This window comes from Barbus barbus (genome assembly GCF_936440315.1).
Source record: "Barbus barbus genome assembly, chromosome: 7".
NCBI classification, from domain to species: Eukaryota; Metazoa; Chordata; class Actinopteri; order Cypriniformes; family Cyprinidae; genus Barbus; species Barbus barbus.
Genome location: NC_136735.1, coordinates 38858394 through 38877214, shown reverse-complemented (window position 1 = coordinate 38877214; position 18821 = coordinate 38858394). Strand labels below are relative to the sequence as shown.

Sequence of the window (18821 nt, the reverse complement as noted above, 5' to 3'; positions counted from 1 at the left end):
TCGACATTAACTAGTAGATCTGAGAGGAAATCAGCAAATTCTTTTAGGAAATCTGTATATGGCCCTGGCAGTCTATACACAGTAGCCAGAGCAAGAGATAGGAGAGATTTCTTTTGCATATCTAACAGTGTAACATTAAGCAGAAGTAGTTCGAATGAGTTAAACCTCCTGTATCCTGTTTTCTGAGTAACATTGAGAATATCACTATATATTGTTGCCACACCGCCGCCACGACCAGTCTGACGGGGCTCATATTTATAACAGTAGCTTGGTGGAGTAGACTCATTTAGACCAAAATATTCATTTGGTTTAAGCCAGGTTTCAGTCAGGCAGAGTACATCAAAATGATTATCTGTGATCATTTCATTTACAATAACTGCTTTGGGTGCGAGTGATCTAATATTTAGGAGCCCAAGTTTTAAAAATAGTTTTTGTTCATTTATTTTGCGTTTTTCTGGTTTAATCAGATTTTTTCTAGATCTTGCATTAAATTTATATTTTGACCTCGCTATTCGGGGAACAGACACAGTCTGTATAGATTGGACAACGCAAGTACTTCTATCTTTTAAGTGGGTAGAACAAAAGTCATCATAGCAGTTATTTGAGAATTGGCTTACTAGTCAGATGGAGCGTAGCGTCCTGGAGATGTTGTCCGACAGGAGTTCCGCTCCGACTCTGCTGGGGTGCAGGCCATCAGCACGGAAAAGCCTAGGACGCTCCCAGAAAAGATTCCAATTATTAACAAAGAGCAGTTTCTGTTCTTTACACCATGACGATAACCATTCGTTTAAAGCAAACAGTCTACTGAACCTTTCGTTTCCTTGTCGATACGTGGGAAGCGGTCCTGACACGATGATCGTCGCCGCGGGCGATGTGCTGCGTACCGTCTCGATCAGGCTCCTGTAGTCCCTTTTCAGTGTCTCCGTCTGCCGCAGCTTGATGTCGTTGGCCCCCACGTGCAACTCAGGAGGATGATAAAGTGACCCGACTAAAATGGGCTTACCCTTTGGTAATAAAATGTCCATCCACACGGCCTCAATAGAAGCACTCTCCAAATCATTCCTAACATTTTACGTCAAGTCCGATCTAACATATACACATACACCACCACCTTTGCGATTTCTATCGCTTCTTATCAAATTGTAGTTTACGATTTCAATTTCAGAATCCAAAATCGATCCATCCAACCAAGTTTCACTACACCCAAGTACTGACAACTTGAGCTCAGAACATAACAGTCTTATCTCAGAAATCTTTGGAAGTAAGCTCCTAACATTTAGATGAGCAATAAATAGTTCCTTTGAAGTATTTCTGAAGTCCATACCACAAATGGTGTCCTACTGAGTCAAGCTTACGACACATCCAGTTGCCCGGGTTGGTTAAATGACAACACCCGCTCACGCCACGGGAGGCCCACATGATCCGGGCTAGAGAAAAAAAAGCCTCAATAACCTTTTTTTATTTTTTATTCAGTGGTGGAAACGGGCTTCCATAGTCAATAGTTTTTGAACTGTAAGATTTTAAATGTTTCTTAAAGAAGGCTCTTCTGCTCACCAAGCCTGCAGTTATTTGATCCAAATTTTGATACAGCAAAAACAGTAAAATATTTTACTATTCAAAATAACTGCTTTCTATTTGATTAGATTCTAAAATGTAATTTATTTCTGTGATTTCAAAGGTGAATTTTCAGAATCCGTCACACGATCCTTCAGAAATCATACTAATATTCTGATTTGCTGCTCAAGAAACATTTATTATTATTATTATTATTATGTTGAAAACAATAGATTTTTTCAGGTTTATTTGATGAATAGAAAGTTTAGAAGAGCAGCATTTATCTGAAATAGAAATCTTTTGTAACATTATAAATGTCTTTATCATCACTTTTTATCAATTTAGAGCATCCTTGAGTGAGTCATATAAATGCATCATCATCATCATCATCATCATTCATTCATCCTTGCTGAATAAACGTATTCATTTCTGTAATCCCCCCCCCCAAAAAAGATACTGACTCCAAGCTTTTTAATAGTATATAGTGTATAATGTTACAAAAGCTTTTTATTTCAGATAAATGCTGATCTTTGGATCTTTCTAGTCATCAAAGAATCCTGAAAAAATTTACTCTACTGTTTTAAATATTGATCAAATTAATAATAATAATAAATGTTTTTTGAGCAGCAAATCAGAGTGATTTCTGAAGGATCATGTAACTGGAGTAATGATGCTGAAAATTCAGCTTTGAAATTACAGGAATAAATTACATTTTAAAATATATTCAAATAGAAAGCAGTTATTTTAAATAGTAAAAATATTTTTTTTTGTAAATATTGTTTCGTTTTTGCTGTATTTTAGATCAAATAAATGCAGGCTTGGTGAGCAGAAGAGTCTTCTTTCAAAAAACAATACAAATCTTACAATTCAAAATCTAATGACTGCTAGTGCATGTAAAACGTGAGCAGAGCGAATTATGCTTGACTGTCCTGAACCTCCTCAGGCCCTCAGGAGACAGCGGAGGGAGGAGATGAGGAATCGGATGCTTGTTGTAAAATTAAAATTTCAGTTCCATCTATCAATTCCTGTGTGCACATCTTTTATGTAAGTGGTGAAAAGGGGCTGTTAAAAAATTTATTTATCTTTGAATCATTAATTAAATCAAGAGATTCATTCAAAAACACTGATTCATCCAGTAATGAAACGAGTCAATCTTGAGTGAGTCATTGAATCATTTAATTCACAAATTCCATCAGATTTAGTTTAGTTGTCTAATATTTTTTGCTCAGAATTGTGAGACATTTATAATATTACAAAATGCTGTTCTTCTGAACATTCTATTCATCAAAGAAACCTGAAAAAATTCTACTCAGCTGTTTCCAACATAATAATAATAGTGCTGTCAAACTATTAATTGCGATTAATCGCATCTAAATTACAAGTTTTTGTTTACATAATATATGTGTGTACTGAGTATATTTATTATTTTATAATAAATATAAAATATTTACATGTATATACATTTATATTCTTATATTTTATATTATATATAAATATATTTAATATATAAACATAACATATTTTTCTTAAATATATACATGCATGTGTTTGTATTTATATATACATGATAAATATATACAGTACACACACATATACTATGTAAACAAAAACTTGTATCTTGGATGTGATTAATCGTGATTAATTGTTTGACAGCACTAAATCATAATAAAAGTTTTTGAATCATTCATTCAAAGGATTTGTTCAAAAACACTTATTCATCCAGTAATGAAACGAGTAAATCTTGAGTGAGTCATTGAATCATTCCATCAGATTTTATTTAGCAGTCTAATATTTTTTTCTTCAAAAAAAAAAAAAAAAAAAGTCTCAATGTATCCAGAATCAACTCTATTTTGCACACAAACAGCTCTTAATCGAGTCCAGTTTTTATGCAGCTGGCTGATATTTGTTCATGTATTCAGCAATTAAATGTTTTGCAAAAAGAGACGCAGAATAAATATGTTTGATATCCAAATGTTTAACCACATTGGAATTGATAAGAATCGGAATCAGAATTGATCAAATTCAAACAATACCCAACCCTAGTTACTCCACTGAATAGCATGCTCACGTCTTTTCTCTTTCTGCAGTAAAGAGGCGATTTCCAGCCTATCGTCTGTGAGATGAGACGATCAGGACGACATGTACGTTCTGCCTGCAATTCCTCCTGATGAGACCAGACACGAGAGCAGGTGAGAAGAACACTAATGAGACATGATGATAACGAAGGAACATGCTCTCATTCGTGTCTTTAAATAAATGCTGCTGCAATTTAGAGGAGGAAAGAGTCGCAGACAAATCACTGCAGATCTACAGCAGATCTTTCACATTTACATTTAGCCATTTAGCAGACGCTTTTACTTACAAATGAGGACGATAGAAGCAATCAAAACCAACAAAAGACCAATAATACATCCAGAGCTTTTCACAACACACTGTTTCAAAGAGTTTTACAAAAAAATAAGAATAAATATTAATGTTAATATTTTAACATCTTCATGCCTCATAGTTGCATTCATTTAAAATTCAAATGTGTGCATTCACACATTTTGTGACAATATAAACAATCAAGCAGCTGAGATTTGATATATAGTATATATAGCTGTGTACTGTATGTGTGCGGATAACACATGTATTTGAGTATCCTGTATAAACTTCAATCTGCTGTACTCTGAGCTCTGAAATTTTTTAGTCACATAAGACAAATTCATGCATTTGTTAATCATTAATATGACAAAATATCATAATTGAGAGAGAAAAATTATGACAAAAATAATTATGATGACATACTATGTCAACATATAAGGAAAAAGTCAAATTATAGCAAAAAAAGTCCAAATTATGACACAAATTCGTTTTTTTATTTCAGAAATATGACTTTTTAATCTCAAAATTTAGATTTTCTCATAATTATGATTTATCTCAAGTATGACTATTTCATCTTAAAATTTAGATTTTTTTCATCTCGTCAATTTGACTTTTCCTCATAATTATGACTATTATCTCATAATTATTTCTTAATATTAAATGTTTTGACGTTCCCCTCATAATTATGATTTTAAATCTCATAATTTTGACTTTTTCCTCATGACTTTAAATATCATAATTATGACTTCTTAAATCTTATATTTATTTATTTTTTTCTCATAATTGTGATTTCTTAATCTCATAATTATGACTTTTCTCTCATAATTATGACTTTAAATATCATAATTATTACTTCTAAACTAATCATTTTGATGACTTCCTTATAATTACGACTTTTATATCATAATTATGATTTCTTAATCTCAATGTTTTAACGTTTCCCTCATAATTCACGAATCCACTGTGAGACACCAATGTGTCCCTGAGCAAGACACTTAACCCCTAGTTGCTCCAGAGGCGTGCGACCTCTGACATATATAGCAATTGTAAGTCGCTTTGGATAAAAGCGTCAGCTAAATGAATAAATGTATGTATAAATGTATAATTATGACTTTAAAACGTCTAATTATGACTTCTTAACCTCATAATTTTGACTTTAAAACTCCTAATTATGACTTCTTAATCTCATAATGATGACTTTAAATATCATAATTATGACTTCTAAACTAATCATTTTGATGTTTTCCTCATAATTATGATTTCTTAATTTCATTGTTTTGACTTTTTCCTCATAATTTAGATTTTTTTAAATCTCATAATTAAAATAACTTTTTTCTCAGAATTTGGCTTTTTATATTTTAACTATGGCATTATATGCCATTTTTTTAGTGACGATATAAACAATCACGCAGCCGAGTGCATGACACAAGACGTACGTCTTTGATATGTTTGACTTGTTCAGGAGGAGGTCTATGACAACCCAAACTCCGTAGACATCAACTCTGAGGAGTTTTCCCTCATGCCACCGGAGATCAAACACGAAATCCTGAAAGAAATGAAGGAGTTCAGCAAGAGGCGACGCACCCTGTTCCAGAAACCCCCAGAGGTGAGCACTGAGAATCGAGCGATTGGAGCATTATTACAGGTTAACACTAATGTTTTCCTCATATTGTCTTGTTAATCTCTTTATGCTGGTGTGTCAGAGGTGGGGCGAGTTCTCTCAGTATCAGCTGGCGGGTCTCCTGCAGAGGAACAATCTCAACCAGCGTCTGGAGGGAGTGGAGCAGGAGACGAACCAGCGCAGCTCTGGAGCAGCAGATCAGAGCAGAGACCAGCACACAGAGATCCGCCGTCTGGTGTCCGAGGACTCCTCACACTACATCCTCATCAAAGGTCTGCAAAAATACCACAGAGGTGCTATAAACTTTGTGGCTTTTAGTTCAAATGTGTATGAACATAATTATGAAATAGTCATAATTAGGACTTTTTTATCTAATAATTTTAAAGTTTTCCTCATAATTATGACTTCTTAATCTCATCATAATTATGATTTTAAACAGTTTGTGGCTTTTAGTTCATAAGTGTAGCTTTTTTATGCTTTTATTTGATCTAAAATACAGTAAAAAATATCTGTTTTCTATGTGAATATGTGTTAAACTGTAATTTATTTCTGTGATCTGCAGCTGTATTTTCAGCATCATTACTCCAGTCTTCAGTGTCACATGATCTTCAGAAATCATTCTAATATACTGATTTACTGCTCAAGAAACATTTCTGATTATTATCAATGTTGAACACAGTTGTGCTGCTCAATATTTTTGTGGAAACTGTGATACATTTGATTTTTCAGGATGCACTGATGAATAGACAGTTCAAAAGAACAGCATTTATTTGAAATAAAACATTTTTTGTAACATTACAATTGTCTTTACTGTCACTTTTTATCAATTTAATGCATCCTTGATTAATAAAAACTTTTAAACTTTTTGTAATTTAGAAATTACAGCTTAAAGTAGGGATCCCCAAAGTTTTTGAGCTAAAAAGATTTTAAGTTATTCATTAATGTTCACGGATCTCTGATGCAGCTAAACAAATAAAATATTTAATAAGTTTTTTTAAATAAGGGTTTTATTTTGATTGTTTACATTTTTAAATTGTTAATTTAAATTTGACATTTTTATGGTTTACATTTTAAATTTTTATGATTTATTACATTTTTAGTAAATATTTAGATTTAGATTTTAGAATTATAAAATTTTTATGATTCTTCTTTCATGTTTTATTTTGATTGCTTCTTTAATTTATTTTGGTAGTTTTTATTTTAGAATTATTCATTTTAATTTTTCCTTTTTTTTTTATTGAACAACTCTGACATTTTATTTTTCACGGTTTCAACTTTTGGTCAATTGCATGCATCCTTGATGAATAAAAGTATGAATTTCTTTACTAAAGTATAACCAAACCTGCAGCATTTAGTCTTTGTGTTATCATGTTCTTCAGGGTCCCAGAAGAAAGCCGGCGCTCCGGACAGTCAGTCGGCTCCAGCGCTGTGGTCCAGCTGTTCGTGGGAACACAAAGGGAGGCCAAAAGGGAAGCCTGAGCCCTTGTGGCGGCCCGTGACTGAGGAAGATGAGAACAAGCCTTCCTCCTCCTCGTCCTGTGCTGAGGAGGAGCCGCTCTCGCTTCAAACCCTACAGGCCATCCAGAGCGCTGTGACAGATCCCGCAGACGGCCGCAAATGCAGAACATACATCATCAGCAGCAGCTCCGAGAACGAGGATGAAGCAGCGGTTCCTGACAGGAGCCTCGGGACTGAGGTCAATGCAGGAGGAGGCGTTTCTCCCAGGACTCTGCTGGCCATGCAAGAAGCTCTGGAAGAAGAAGCTGTGGAGCAGATGGAGATAAGGAGCAGCTGTGATGGAGAGGATCCTGGAATCAGTGTTTCCTCACAGTCCAGAACGCCTCTGATTCGCAGATCTGCTGGATCTGAAAGCCAGGAGGAGACACGTGAGCCTGCGGTAAATCCTCTTCTAATGCAAAGACACGCGAACACTTCCTCTGACCCCAAACCTGTGAATGCAGACCGAACGGATCAGACGGAGGAAAATAAAGTGAAGAGTGAAGACGAGGAGGAAAGCAGCTCGGAAGGTACAAATGCGCACAGACACAGACTTCCTGTTTGTGTTTCTGGCACAGCGATTACGGCTTTTAAGTAGTGATTTCCAAACCTTTGGGCTAAAGTATTTTCTTCAAGCCCCTTTTAATATTTCAATAACTTAACAACACATTTGCTGGTTTATGGTTTTCTAATGCCAGTTAATGGTCATGTGACATGCAGGTAAATTAATAAAATATTTAATAATTCATTATATTAATTGTAATTATTTTTTGTTTATTTTTAATTTCAAAATGGTTTATATTTATTATTATATTAATATATTTATGAATCGTACATTTTTATGATTTACATTTTATTTCAAATTATGATTAATTAATTTTTTTTACATTTATTTTATTTAACAATTTTAGTATGTTATATTTTGATTTATGTTCTAAACAATTTAGTAAAATTATTTAATTTTAGTATTTTTAATTTTAAAATGTTATAATTTTAAAATTATTTATAGATTTTTTTTTTATCATTTAATTATTTAATGATTTAATTTTTGATTGTTCACATTTTAAAATGTTTTATTTTAATATTACATTTTTATGATTTTATATTTTATTTCAAATTATGATTAATTTATTTTTTACATTTTTATTTAACAATTTTAGTATGTTATATTTTGATTTATGTTCTAAACAATTTAGTAAAATTATTTAATTTTAGTATGTTAATTTTAAAATGTTATAATTTTAGAATTATTTATATATTTATTTTAATTTGACATTTTCATGGTTTATATTTTAAAGTTTTATGATTTACTTAATTTTTGGTGTATTTTTTTTTTTTTTTTTTTTTTTACTTTTTTATGATTTAACAATGTATACAATTTTGTGTTTATATTGATTTATTTTAAAATAATATATTACAATTCTTGTTTAGTTTTTAGTATGTTTTATTTTTATTTATTTTTTATTAGAATTATTTATTTATTTTTATCATTTACTTAATTTTTAGTATGTTTTATTTTGATTGTTTTTATTTTTAAACGATTTATTATAAATTTAAATTTTTATTATTTCCATTTTATGATTTATATTCTTAGCATGTTTTGATTATTTTTAATTTAGAATTATTTGTTTACATTTTTATGATATAACAAATTTTTAGAAAGTGTTTGTTTATTTATTTTAAAATTACGTATTAAAATTTTATAGTAATTTTGAGTATAAGTTTTATTCAGATTTTTAAAACTTTTCATCAACTCACAGCCCCTGGCTTAAAGGATATTTAAAGGTTTTTTCAGGAAAACAAAAACCTGTGATCATCTGTTTTCATACCTGCTCATTTGTTCCCTGCAGAGAGTTTTATCGAGGTGTCTGATGTGGAGGAACTGTCTGAAACAGAGGAGTCTCACGTCAAAGCAGAAGAAGCAGCCGATAAAAGCACCTCAGAAAAGGAAGAGGAGGAGAGAACAGAAGAAGAGGAGAGCAGAGAGGAAGAGTCTGGTGTTCAGAGCCCAGATAAGAGTGAAGAAGTCAATCAGTCTGTAAATAAGGCTCCTGCTGCAAGCGAGTGGGATCACATCAATAAGGTACGTCTCACACTAAATCTGCGTTATATGTGACCCTGGACCACAAAACCAGTCATAAGGGTCAATTTTGTGAAATGGAGATTTATACATCATCTGAAAGCTGAATAAATAATCTTTCCATTGATGTATGGTTTGTTATGATAGGACAATATTTGTCTGAGATACAACTATTAGAAAATCTGGAATCTGAGGGAGCAAAAAAATCTAAATATTGAGAAAATCTCCTTTAAAGTTGTTCAAATTAAGTTCTTAGCAATGCATATTACTAATCAAAATTTTAATTTTGATATACACTGCCGCTCAAAAGTTTGGGATCAGTAAGATTTTTTATGTTTTTTAAAGAAGTTTCTTCTGCGCATCAAGGCTGTATCTATCTGATCAAAAATATAGAAAAAAACTTATTTTGTGAAATATTATTGCCATTTAAAATAACAGTTTTCTATTTTAATATACTGTAAAATATAATTTATTTCTGTGATCAAAGCTGAATTTTACTCCAGTCTTCAGTGTCACATGATCCTTCGGAAATCATAATATGCTGATTTATAGTCAATGTTGGAAACCGTTGTGCTGCTTCATATTTTTGGGGAGACCTGTGATATTTTATTCAGGATTCTCTGATTAATAAAAAGTTTAAAAGAACAGCATTTATTTAAAAAAGAAATTATGTGTTAATATACAACGCTATTCAAATGTTTAGGATAAGTAAATTTTTTCTTTCTTTTCTTTTTTTTAAGAAATGAATACTTTTATTCAGGAGGGATGTGTTAAATTAATAAAAAGTCATAGTAAAGACTTTGTTAGAAAAGATTTATATTTTGAACAAATGCTGCTTTTTAACTTTGTATTCATCAAAGAATCAAAGAAAAAAGTATCACGTTCCAAAAAACAATATGAAGCAGCACAACAGTTTCAAAACTCTTCAATAATAAATCAGTATATTGGAATGATTTCTGAAGATCATGTGACACTGAAGACTGGAGTAATGATGCTGAAAATACAGCTGCAGATCACAGAAATAAATTATATTTTAAAGTATATTAAAATAGGAAACCAATATTAGAAATTGCAATAAGATTTCACAATATTATTGTTTGTCTGTATTTTGAGCAGAAAAAAACATTAAAAATCTTACTGATCCCAAACCAACCCTAGCTAGAATTTTATCAGTATGGTTTGTTACACACATATTGTGCAGTCATCATTTTAGAGAGTAGAAGTACAGAATAAATCAGGATCTCTTAATAAATCAAATATCTCTTTAAGCACACACGTAAGTCTCAGATACTGTTGCTCGCGTAGATGGGAGGTCACCCTTACCTCCTGACATGGCTCTGTGACCTTTAGGGAAGAAATAGATCATGACATGTAAAGCATAAGGTTACACATTTCACTCTTGCTGCACTGCTCTAATGAAAGACCAAAACCTTCTATCTATAATTATTATTATTATAGATGGCACCAGAGCCATCTATAATAAAACCAGAGCAACATTCACAACACAAAATGCTTCCCAGTCAAAGCTCTGCTGAAACCTGAAAATATAATACGTGATTTACAGGAGAAAAAATTATAAAAATTATGATTACAGCTGCTGCTGTCATGACAACAAACACAGACATTATTGCACATGGATATTGATGTTTGCATTTTTCTGTGATTGTGAAGGTTAAAGAGTGAATTTCACATCTTGTTATTTTCTGTCAGAACGTGTGTGTGCATCTTCTCATCTGTTAATTCTGTATGACAGCTTTATAACTGCTCTTATTAAAGCGTGTGTGTGTGTGTGTGTGTGAGTGAGTGTGAGTGTGAGTGTGAGTGTGAGTGTGAGTGTGTGTGTGTGTGTGTGTGTGTGTGTGTGTGTGTGTGTGTGTGTGTGTGAGTGTGTGTGTGTGAGTGTGAGTGTGAGTGTGAGTGTGTGTGTGTGTGTGTGTGTGTGAGTGTGTGTGTGTGAGTGTGAGTGTGAGTGTGTGTGTGAGTGTGTGTGTGTGATGGTAGCAGGTGCACCTGAAGGATCTGGTGTAAATCTGGTTGTGTAACTGATCCGTCAGTGTTCAGAGTTCAGAGACATCATATTCCTGATTCACACGGCCGTGTTTGTTTAAGCTTTAGCACAGGCTTCAGCGCGCACTGGATAAACACTCTTTGTCCTTTGTCCCAGAGTTCAGCTGGATTACAGGAGATTAGCTCAATTTAATTTTACTTTTTAAAGACTGTGACATCCCTGCGTAACAGGGCTGTGTGATTTTAGAAATATCTAATTGTGATTTTTATTATAAGAGAATCATTTCTGTTTATATATATATATTTTTTTAACTTATTTATAAGATTGCACAATTTGGTTGAAATATTGTGATTATATATCTTTATGAATAAATAATTATAATTATAATTTAATTGAAATGAATAATAATTATTATCATTAATTTAATTGAAATTAATTATAACAATTATCATTCATTTTCTTATAAGTATAATTATTATGAGCTCCAAGTTTGCTGTGATTATTTGTAGGGCTGCACAATTTGGGCAATATATTGTGATTATATATCCGTATGGCTAAATAAAAATGATCAAATTTAATTAAAATTAATAATAATAATAATGATTAATTTTATTATGAGTATTTAGAGTATAATTACTACTAAATAACCATATTAAATAATTTTTTTTCTTTCAAATCCTATTCTAATATATCATTGTAAATGATTAAAAAATAATAGAAAATAGAGTTCCCTATGGAAAACACTGCATATTTATTTAATTAAATTGCATCCATTGCAATTTGATAATCATCCAAAGTCATAACATAATTTGGGTTTAGTACTGCATTATGAATGCTTCTTTTTTTAAATAGTATGTGAAACTGAATAATAAAAAGTAAAAATAACATGAAAAACTATTATACAGTTATCATCTTTGCTGCATTTTTAATCCATTTTTATGTAAAAATCTCTGGAAAGGAACATGAAAGAACATTCGTTGCATTGTGGGATACAGGATCTCATTTTGGTGCACTGTGAGAGATTCTGTATCCCATAATGCAACATGCTACAGGTCATTGACATGATGTATGAGTAGTGCACTAGCAGTGTTGGGGGTAACGCATTACAAGTAACGCGAGTTACGTAATAATATTACTTTTTTCAAGTAACTAGTAAAGTAACGCCTTAGTTTTTAATCTACAAGAAAATATCTGAGTTACTTTTTCAAAAAAGTAACGCCAGTTACTTTTTTCCCATTTATTGACTGACAGTGCGCTGTGAACATGCTGTTACTGTAATTCTAGACTAAATGTGAATGTGCATTAATTCATCCCACTCGCACAAAAAACAGATTTAGTATTCATCAAAATGAATTAAAACAGTGAAATGCAAACTCAGAATATGACGCAAACCTGCATTACTTATGTTAAACAACACAAATATATCTAATTCCATTTTATTAACCAATGTCTTTGCTGCTGACCTTTGATGATCCAGTTCAACCAGACTAATAAGCCAAAATGACTTTAGATAAATTAACAATTGTGCTTCATTGTTTTTTTTTTGCTGAAGATTGTTGAACCCTCTTCTCCTGCGTTCTACTTTACAGACGTGAATTTACTTTTCCTTCAGCCTGAGGTTTATTCATTAAACTTTTTGGTGTGAAAGGGCTTTTACATTTGCTATAATTAGAACTTATTGTATTAAAAACAATTAAGCCCTGCTCATATTTAAAAAGTAACGCAAAAGTAAGGCAATGCATTACTTTCCATAAAAAGTAGCTAAGTAACGTACTTAGTTACTTTTTTAGGGAGTAACGCAATATTGCAATGCATTACTTTTAAAAGTAAATTTCCCCAACACTGTGCACTAGTAAACATCACCTGTGATGCATATGTGTGCGTGACGATGAAGTGTTTTTCTTCCTCTGACGGCGTTCAGGAGCTGCTGCGTTTGTTCGGTGTGCCGTTCATCGTGGCGCCGATGGAGGCCGAGGCCCAGTGTGCGGTGCTGGACCGACTGGACCAAACACACGGCACCATCACTGACGACAGCGACATCTGGCTCTTCGGCGGACGCCACGTCTACAAGAACTTCTTCAGCCAGAACAAATACGTGGAGCATTACCAGTGTGTAGACATGCAGACCCAGCTGGGTGAGCTGAGATCAATTAGTACAGTGATTGAACTAAATGATTATAACACTAGTATCTTCAGCAGCTAAAAATGGTTTTAAGTCAGTTATTTGTATCTTTTGCTGTAGTATGTCAGTAGGAAACATTCATTTAGCCATTAATTGTAATACTCCAGTGAGATTTTTGAGATCTGATCTGATCATCATCCAGTTTGTCTGGAATGACATGAAGAAACAGAACAAACTGAGACTAAATCCAGAAGAACTGTGTCTCTGCTTCAAGAAACCTCCTGCAAAGCTCCTGAGAATCTTTGCTCAAGTGCACCGAGGACAAAAGCTGCTTTAAACACAAAGGATGCTCACAACAAATGTTGATTTCATTTAGTTAATAAAGTTAATTGATAAAGAAAATCTATTTTTGACAGCATCCTCATTTTACAGCATTTTTAGACAAGTGCCTAAAGCTTTTAACAGCACTGTAGCTTTGCAGGAGGTTTCTTGAAGCAGAGACACAGTTCTTCTGGATTTAGTCTCAGTTTGTTCTGTTTCTTCATGTCGTTCCAGACAGACTGATGATGATCTCAAAAATCTCACTGGATTATTACAATTAATGGCTAAATGAATGTTTCCTACTGACACACTACAGCAAAAGATACAAATAACTGACTTCAAACCATTTTTATCTGCTGAAGATACTAGTGTTCTGATCATTTTGGCCTCCACTGAATGTATGTTTAACTGCAGGAGAGAGACAGACCTGAGCTTGTGTCCGTCTGCAGGGCTGGACAGGAGCAAACTCATCAATCTGGCGTATCTTCTGGGCAGTGATTACACCGAAGGCGTTCCGGGGGTGGGATACGTTTCTGGGATGGAGATCCTCAACGAGTTTCCCGGAGCCGGTTTAGAGCCGCTCGTTCAGCTCAGGTTAGAAACGCTGCGGAAAATATACTTATTTTAACTGTAAAAGACCATAAAAATGCTCCGGTAAATCATTAATGACACTATATATGGTGAAAAACTGGAATTTTATGTCATTTTACTATAAAAAAAATACTTTAAATTGCACAGATTTGGGTAGTAAAAAATTGTAATCTTATAATTTACAGTGAAAAAAATATAATCTGACATTTCCACAATTCCCTGAAAACTGAAAAGACTAAAAAAAAAAAGAAAACTGAATTTATTTTATTTTATTTTATAATTTATATAAAAATATATATATTTTTTTTAATAAAAATAAAGGCTATTTCACATTTAAATACTATATAAATTGTACTAAAATACCATTGATGGATTTACTTAGAGCTATCGTCTGAATAATCAGACTCATGTTTTATTGAACAAATTATTACAATTAAATCAAAATTTTAGAATAATTATGGTTTTTAAAATGTTTTAAATAAGTCTCTTTTGCTCACCGAGGCTGCACTTATTTGATCAAAGATACAGTAAAAACTGTGAAATATTATTACAATTTAAAATAGCTGTTTTCTATTTTAATTAAATGTCATCTATTGCTATTTATTTAAAATAGTATATTTTGTAACATTATAAATATTATTTACTGCCACTTCTGACCAATTTTATGTTTAAGTAATAAAATTATTAGATTTTTTTCCATGTGCATTTGATGGTATTTTGTTTAAATAATTATGCTTTTTGTTAGTCTTTGTTATTAATTAATTTGTTATTAGTTATTAAAATACATCAGTATATTAGTTTTTACTTCTGTTTGTGGTGATGTACTCTGATTCATCATGTGTCTGTTTTACACCTGTATTATTACAGTTATATCAGCATACGATACAGGTGCAAAATAGATTTAATTACTATCAATGGAATATTAAAATTGTCAGTTTTTTACTGTAAATTTAAGTTCAGTCCTGTAAAACCTAAAATGATGCTTCCATATGTTTTTGGTAAAGTGCTGTCTATCACTGCCATTTTTACTCTCAATTTATACGTGTGTGTGTGTGTGTGTGTATGTGTATGTGTATGTGTGTGTGTGTGTGTGTGTGTGTATGTGTGTGTGTGTGTGTGTGTGTGTGTGTGTGTGTGTGCATGTTTATGTGGTTTATGAGGACACAAATGTGTATAATGACATGGGTATGACAGAGGTATTACAATATGAAGGTGGTTTATGAGGACACTGCCTATGTCCCCGTAATTCAAAAGGCTTAAAAAACATACTAAATGGTGTTTTTTTGAAAATCTAAAAATGCACAAAGTCTCCTGTGAGGGCTAAGTTTAGGTGTAGGGTTGGTGTAGGGCAATAGCACACACAGTTTGTTCAGTATAAAAACCATTACGCCTATGGAGAGTCCCCATAAATCACAAAAACCAACATGTGTGTGTGTGTGTGATGTAGTGAATAGTGGACTGAAGCGCAGGAGAATAAGAAACTGGCCTCCAACCCTAGAGACACAAAGGTGAAGAAGAAACTGAGGAATCTCCAGCTTCATACTGGTTTCCCGAACCCTGCCGTGGCTCAGGCTTACCTGGAGCCCACCGTCGACCAATCAGATGCCTCGTTCAGCTGGGGACGCCCACACCTGGAGCTCATCAAAGAATATCCTTCACCTCATTTAAACTAGCTGACTTTTAGCACGTTATGAATGTGTGTGTGAGAGTTGCAACTTGCTTCGGATGGAGCAGCAGGAAGACTGAAGAAACGCTGCAGCCGGTGCTCAAACAGCTCCAGGTGAACGAGCTAAAACTACTCAACATTTACTTTTATTAACATTAGGTGAAATAAAATGTGTACGAGATGAAAAACTTTTAGAAATGTTGCCTTGAGAACTAAATGAAATAAGTTTGAAATAACTAAAACAAAAAAAATATATTAAAACTAATTGAAATAATTATTTAAAAAGGTTTAAAAATGACAAACATTATGAAATTACTATAAATGAAATTAAAATAAAAACTGACAGTATAAAAATTAATCATTCTAAAATAGCGGTCACGGTGCACACACGAGGGAGGAACCAGGAACACGCAGACGAGGATATAAACTCAAATAACATTCTTTACTGACATCAAGGCAGGGCAAGACAAGGCAAGGCAGGGTAAGACACAGACATCCAACACCGGGGATAACGAGTAGACCAGACAAAATGGCACTACACAGACAGGACTATAAATACACAGGTAAATCATAGATAATGAGACGAACATGGCTGGACAAGAATTAAACTAATGATTACATTTAACAAGGACAGGAAACAAACCAAATATGGGCACAAGAGGCAGGAACACATGACACACACACAACAGTTCCCTTACAATAGCACTGTTTTATTGAACACATTTTTAAAATTCTGTACACTGAAAATCAACTGTTTGGATTTTTAATATTTGTGAAAGAAGTCTCTTCTGCTCACCAAGGCTGCATTTATTTGATCAAAATTACAGTAAGAAATTATCTAAGAAATAATCTAAGAAATTATGAATTTCATTTTTTTTAAACAGCTGTTTTCTATGTGAATATGTGTTAAAGTGTAATTTATTTCTGTGATCTGCAGCTGTATTTTCAGCATCATTACTCCAGTCTTCTGTGTCACATGATCTTCAGAAATTATAATAATATACTGATTTACTGCTCAACAAACATTTCTGATTATTATAATGTTGAACACAGTTGTGCTGCACAATATTTTTGTGGAAACCATGATATTTTCAGGATTCACAGATGAATAGAAAGTTCAAAAGAACAGCATTTATTTGAAATCGAAATCGAAAAAGTATTCATTTCTTCTTCTTTTTTTAATCCATTTTAATTAATCACAGGAATAATTTACATTTTAAAATCTATTCCAATAGAAAACAGTTAGTTTATGTATTTCACAATATTTACTGTATTTTTGATCAAATAATGTCAGCGTTGGTGAGCAGAAGATACAAGTTGTTTGCTTTCTATATGTGACCCTGGAGCACAAAACCAGTTACAAGGGTCAATATTGTGACAAATGAGTCATCTGAAAGCAGAATAAATAATCTTTCCATTGATGTATGGTTTGTTATGATAGGACAATATTTGTCTGAGATACAACTATTAGAAAATCTGGAATCTGAGGGAGCAAAAAAATCTAAATATTGAGAAAATCTCCTTTAAAGTTGTTCAAATGAAGTTCTTAGCAATGCATATTACTAATCAAAAATGAAGTTTTGATATATTTACAGAAGGAAATTTACTAAATATCTTCATGGAACATGATCTTAATATCCTAATGATTTTTGTCATAATAGAGAAATGTATAATTTTGACCCATACAATGTATTGTTGGTTATTGCTACAAATATACCTGTGCTACTCATGACTGCTTTTGTGCTCCAGGGACACATTTATTTATTGTCTGACTGTTGTCTGTCTGTCTGCAGACGCAGCTACGCATTGATTCATTCTTCCGTCTGGAGCAGCAGGAGTGGCAGTCAATACGGAGCCAGCGTCTGCGCAGAGCCGTCACCTGCCTCAAGAGAAAGGAGAGAGAGGAGGAGGAGGAGGAAGAACCGTCTCTGTCTAAGCAGGTCAGGAGCAGGGCCCCTGGAGCCACGGGCCGCTAACGGGAGGATTCATAGGGCCAGTGTCTCACCTGAGCTCACCTGCAGACACACGGGACGAGACGAGGGGCGGGGCCACACTGCTTATGTCATCGAAGGCGGAGTCAAGCAGCTCCAGCTCAGAGGAGGCGCGTGGGCGGGGCGTTGCTATGGTTACAGCGTGTTCTGTGTTCGAGGGCAAAATAAGAGGAAGAGGGAAAACGAGGAGGAAGAGGAAGGAGCAGAAACAGATGATGATGACAATAAACACATACAAATAAACAGTTTACATGGGAAATGTCTTGTTTTTATAAACGATGATGCTGTTTAATTAATATACTGTGATTACTTGAGAAATGCCAAACAAGAAATCATGAAAAATAATGAACTTTCTTCACATTAGAACAGATCTACCAACCTTTACTACCTTGACTATTGCTTTTTTTTATCATCAAAATGAAAGGAAATAAACATTTGAAATATATCAGTTTGTGTGTAATGAATGAATCTAATAAACAAGTTTCACTTTTTGAATGGTATTACTGAAATAAATCATCTTTTTCATGATATTCTAATTTTATGACCAGCACCTGTATATATATATATATATATATATATATATATATATATATATATATATATAGATAGAGGACAGCAAATTTGCAATTTACACGCCACAATTTTCCATCCTGCATGCTGGATCTGGATGTAAGAATAAAAACTTTTAAATTTACTTTTTATTTCATCTTTCAATTTTATGTCCTTTTTATGTATTTTTTAGGTTTCACTTAATTTATCATATGGCAAAATTATATTTTTTTGTGGCCAAAATGTTTATATTTAATAAATGTTTTTATATATATATTTGAGTAGAAATTTCTATTTGTGAGTACAAATCTTAAATTAAATTGTATATACAGTATATGTATATATTATTTTTTTTTAAACTAGAAACATAGATTAATTGGAAATAAAGATTGTAAACCATGAATAACATTCAGCTATGGAATTTAAAAATATATATGATTATTTCACTTATTTATAA

At 32.8% G+C, this 18821-nt stretch overlaps 1 pseudogene across 1 annotated transcript; it reads left to right on the top strand.

Moving 5' to 3' along the window:
• Nucleotides 1-2470: 2470 nt before the first annotated feature.
• On the top strand, nt 2471-18249 carry LOC306872750 (DNA excision repair protein ERCC-5 homolog; annotated as a pseudogene). Its single transcript has 10 exons — nt 2471-2545; nt 5381-5524; nt 5622-5811; nt 6919-7566; nt 8887-9119; nt 13019-13259; nt 14017-14161; nt 15606-15811; nt 15868-15938; nt 17618-18249. The product of its transcript is annotated as a DNA excision repair protein ERCC-5 homolog (transcript).
• The last annotated feature ends 572 nt before the right edge of the window (nt 18250-18821 follow it).